Source organism: Petaurus breviceps, unplaced genomic scaffold (assembly GCF_028583685.1).
Source record: "Petaurus breviceps papuanus isolate PSGF00001 unplaced genomic scaffold, PetGlider_PUasm1.0 91133, whole genome shotgun sequence".
NCBI classification, from domain to species: domain Eukaryota; kingdom Metazoa; phylum Chordata; class Mammalia; order Diprotodontia; family Petauridae; genus Petaurus; species Petaurus breviceps.
The window spans coordinates 25,740,517-25,746,050 of record NW_027187419.1 but is presented as its reverse complement, the minus strand read 5'-3'; positions in this window follow the sequence as shown (position 1 = coordinate 25,746,050).

Genomic DNA, 5,534 nt, shown 5'->3' with positions numbered 1-5,534 from the left:
TGTCCAACCATTACATCCATACCCAGTCAACATCTGGGTTTCCACATTCTGGGTTTTTCAAAGCCGGGGGACTCTCAACAACAGCTTCCCAGAATTCAGATCAAATCATAGAACACTTCTCAAAGTGAGTCCCAAAACAAAGCTACACATCAGGGCTTATATAGCCTTCTCCTGGCTCAGAGAATGTAACAACCTTATTGACCCACTGGCCAATCAAAAAGTATCTACTGAAAAACAAGCCTCCCTCCCCAGGCTTCTGGTGCACTTTAGCCTAGGGGCAGGGAAGATCTTTAAAATTTACATTCGCATTACAGGGAGGCAGTGGTCAAAAGGAAAACCCTTAAGGAGGGAGGGCAAGGGAGAAGTAAGAAACAAAACCATAAGCAGGGGAGGGAATAAGATGGAGTGAAAGAGACAGATAATAATCATTACTGTTAATGTGAATGGGATGAATTCTCCCATAAAAGAGAGGTAGATAGCAGAATGGTTTAAAAACCATAATCCTACAATATGCTGTCTATAAGAAACACATTTGAAACAAAGGGAAAGGCACAGGGTAAATGTAAAAGGTTGGAGTTGAATATATTTTGCTTCAGCTAAAGTAAAAAAAAGCAGTGGTAGCAATACTTATCTCAGATAAAGCAAAAGCAGATCTAATTAAAAGAGATAAGGAAGGAAAATATATCCTGCTAAAAGGCACCATGGGGAATGAAGCAATATCATTATTTAACTTATACGAACCAAGTAGTATAGCATCCAAATTCCTAGAGGAGAAGTTAAGGGAATTAGAGGAAAAAATAGATAGCAAAAGTATACTAGTGGGGGACCTTAATCTCCTCCTTGCTGAACTTGATAAATCTAACCTTAAAATAAACAAGAAAGAAGTTAAGGAGGTGAATAGAATTTTAGAGAGGCTAGATATGATAGATTTCTCGAGAAAACTGAATGGGGATAAAAAGGAACATACTTTCTTCTCTGTGGTTCATGGCACATGCTCAAAAATCAACCATGTACTAGGGCATAAAACCTCACAATTCAGTGCAGAAAGTAAAAAATATTAAATGTATCCTTCTCAGGTCATAATGCAATAAAAATCATATGTAATAAAGGGCCATGGAAAGATAGACTAAAAACTAATTGGAAATTAAACTATTTAATCCTAAAGACTGATTGGGTCAGAAAAGAAATTAAAGAAACAATCAGGAACTTCATTCAAGAAAATGACAATAATGAGACAACATACTAAAATCTGTGGGATGCAGCAAAGGCACATCTTAGGGGAAGTTTTATATCCCTGAGTGCATACATAAATAAACTACAGAAATTGGAGGTCAATAAATTGGGCATTCAATTGAAAAAGCTAGAAAAAGAATAAACTGAAAAGCCCCAATTAAATACTAAATTAAAAATAATGAAAACCAAAGGAGAGATTAATGAAATTGAAATTACAAAAACTGTTGAATTAATAAATAAAACTAAGAGCTGGTTTTATGAAAAAAACTATAAAATTGATAAACCCTTAGTCAATATGAAAAAAAGAAAGAAGAATATCAAATTATGAGTATCAAAAATGAAAATTGCGAATCTACTTCCAATGAAAAGGAAATAAAAACAATAATTAGGAATTATTTTGCCCAGTTGTATGCACATAAATTTGACAATCTTAGTGAAATGGATGAACATTTACAAAAATATAAATTGCCCAGATTAAATGAAGAGGAAGTAAATTACTTAAATAGTCCCATCTCAGAAAAACAAATCGAACAACTCATCAATGAACTCCCTAGGAAAAAATCACCAGGGCCTGATGGATTCATTAATGAATTCTATCAAACATTTAAAGAACAATGGATTCCAATACTCTACAATCTATTTGGGAAAATTAGTGACGAAGAAGTCTTACCAAATTCTTTTTAGGACACAAATATGGTACTGATACCTAAATCAGGAAGAGATAAACAGAGAAAGAAATTATAGACCAATTTCCCTCATGAATATAGATGCAAAAATTTTAACTAAAATATTAGCAAAAATACTACAGCAACTTGTCACAAGAATAATACACTTTGATCAGGTAGGATTTATTCCAGGAATGCAAGGATGATTTAATATTAGGAAAACCCTCAGTTTAGTTGATGATATCAGCAATAAAACTAGAAGAAACCACATGACTATATCAATAGATGCAGAAAAAGACTTGACAAAATGCAACATCCATTCCTATTAAAAACACTTGAAAGTATAGGAATAAATGGAGCCTTCCTTAAAATAATAGGTAGCATCTATTTAAAGCCATCAACAAGTATTATATATAATGGGGATAACCTAGAAACATTTCCAATAACATCAGGGGTGAAGCAAGGGTGCCCACTATCACCCCTCTTATTCAATCTCATACAAAAATGTTAGTAGTGATAATTAGAGAAGAAAAAAAAATCAAAGGAATCAAATTAGGCAAAGAAGAGACCAAGCTATGACTCTTTGCAGATAGTATGGTGATATACTTAGAGACACCTAAAAGTCAAATTAAAAACAACTTGAGACAATATGTAAATTAAGCAAAGATATAAAATAAACCCAAATAAATCCTTGGCCGTTCTATATATTTCTAATGAAATTCAACAGCAAGAGATAGAAAGAAAAACCCCATTTAAAGTTACTGTAGACAGTATAAAATATTTGGTAATCTATTTGCCAAAACAAACCGAGGACCTATATGAACACAACTACAAAACAATTTTCACACAAATAAAGTCATATCTAACTAATTGGAAAAGACATCAATTTCTCATGGCTGGGTTGAGCTAACATAATGAAAATGACAATTTTCCCTAAATTAAATTATATATTTAGGGCCATACCAATCAATTTACCAAAACAAAAAAAAAGACTATAGAGCTAGAAAAAATAGTAGCAAAACTCATTTGAAGAACAGAAGGTCCAAAATATCAAGGGAATTAATGAAAAGAAATACTAGGAAGGTGGACTAGCTATACCAGATTTTAATCTGTAATAAAAAGCAGCAATCATCAAAACTAATTGGTACTGACTGAGGAATAGAGTAGTGGATCAATGGAATAGATTGGGTATATGAGAGTCAGCAGTCGATGACTATAGTAATCTACTGTTTGATAAACCCAAAGACCCCAGTTTTTAGGATAAGAAATCACAATTTGACAAAAACTTCTGGGAAAACTGGAATATAGTATGCCAGAAACTGGGCATAGATCATTATCTAACACCATATACCAAAATCAAGTCTAAATGGGTACATGATCCAGGTATAAAAGCTGATACTGTAAGCAATCTTGGAAAGCAAGGAATAGTTTACCTGTCAGATTTGTGGAGAAGGGAAGATTATATGACCAAACAAGATTTAGAGAGCATTATAAAATTCAAAATGGATAATTTTAATTACAGTAAATGGAAAAGCTTCTGTACAAAGACAATGAAACCAAGATTAGGAGGGAAGTGGAAAATTTTTACAAACTATGTCTTGGATAAAGGAGTCATTTCTAAAATATACAGAGAATTGAGTCAAATCTCTAAGAATACAAGTCATTTCCCAATTGATAAATGGTTAAAGGATATGAACAGGCAGTTTCCAGAGGAAGAAATTAAAGATATCTATAAGCATATGAAAAAATGCTCTAAATCACTATTGATTAGAGAAATGCAAATCAAAACAACTCTGAGCTACCACATATCACCAGTCAGATTGGTAAGATGACAAAACAGGAAAATGACAAATGCTAAAGAGGATGTGGGCAAATTGAATACTAATGCATTGCTGGTGGAGTTCTGAAGTGATCCAACAATTCTGGAGAGCAATCTGGAATTATGCCCAAATAAATCATTTCATACCCATTGACCCAGCAATATCACTTATAGGGTTTATCCCAAAGAGATCATAGAAGTGGAGGAAACCCATATGTACAAAAACATTTATAGCAGCTCTTTTTGTGGTGGCAAAGAATTGGAAATTAAGGGGGTGCTCATCAATTAGGGAATGTCTGAACAAGTTGTGGTATATGCATGTAATGGAACACTATTTTGCTATAAGAAATGAGGAGCAGATGGACTTCATATTTACCTGGAGAGGCTTATATGAGCTGATGCTGAGTGAGAAGAGTAGAACCAGGAGAAATTTGTACACAATTACATACACAACATATGTGTTATGACCAACTTTCATAGACTGGATTGTTCTCAGCAATGCAGAATTATAAGTCAACCCCAAAAGGCTCATGATGGAGAGAGATGTCTATATCCAGAGAAAGTACCAGAAAGAACTGAGTTTGAATCCATATTGAAGCAAACTACCTGCTCTTTTCCTTTTTCTTGTTTTTTTTCTTCTTTCCCATTGTTTATTCCATCTATTTCAATCATTCTTTATAACTTGACTAATATCTAATGTGAAAGTATTTGCAGATCCCATATTTGGTTGTATGCCACCATGGGTGGGGGGGAGGAGTTAAAGGAGGGAGAGAAAATTTGAAACTCAAGGAATTGTGGAACTGAATCTTGTAAACTAAAAGCAAACAAATTAATAAATACCAAAAAATTTAAAAAAAATTGAATGACAACAATATTTCTATAAAAAAGTCCTCATTTCTAAAATATATTAAGAAGTGAGTCAAATTTATAAGAATACAATAATTCCCCGATTGATAAATGGTCAAAGTATATGAACAGACATTTCTCAGATCAAGAAATTAAAGCTCTCTATAGTCAAGAAAAAATGTTCTAAATCACTATAGATTATATAATATAATATAAATCAAAACAACTCTTATGTCCTATATCACACTTATCAGATTGGCTAAAATGACAAAACAGAAAAATTATTAATACTCAGAAGATGTGGGGAAATTGGAAGACTAATAAATTGTTGCCAGAGTTTTGAACTGATCCAACCATTCTGGAAAGTGTAGTGCCAATGAAATATTCACAGCACTGGCCACAACTATGAATATGCTGGCAGAATGCTGAACCACAAAATACAACAGATTCTTCATATATAAGACAGAAGCAAAACATTTTTTAAGACACCAGAAAACCACATCCCCAAATCAGAAAGCCAAATCCATAGTAACAACAAAGTAGTTAATACACCATAGCACCACAAGCAAATACACCATCCTTTAGTATTCTGTAGTGCTAGTACAATATTTACAACACCCACAATCACAATAAAGACCATGACTATAAATATCGCATGATGTTTGATCACAACATTTAACAAACTCTCCATATAGAGAACAAAACCAAAGTATTTATTTAGACAGCAGAAAACCGAATCCCCAAACCAGTAAGCCAATTCCATCTTAGTACCAAAGATATTAAGAAGCCATAATAACACTGAGAGCCACAGCAACCTTTAGCCTTCCCAAAAACCAATATTAAAACTATATCTACTCACAACCCTGACTCCTTACCTGAACCTCCTCTCTCTCCCACCCTTTCTCTGACTCTGGCTCCCAGTTTCCTATAGTCTCTACTTCCCTTCAGCAAACTCCTCCCACCACAGGCTC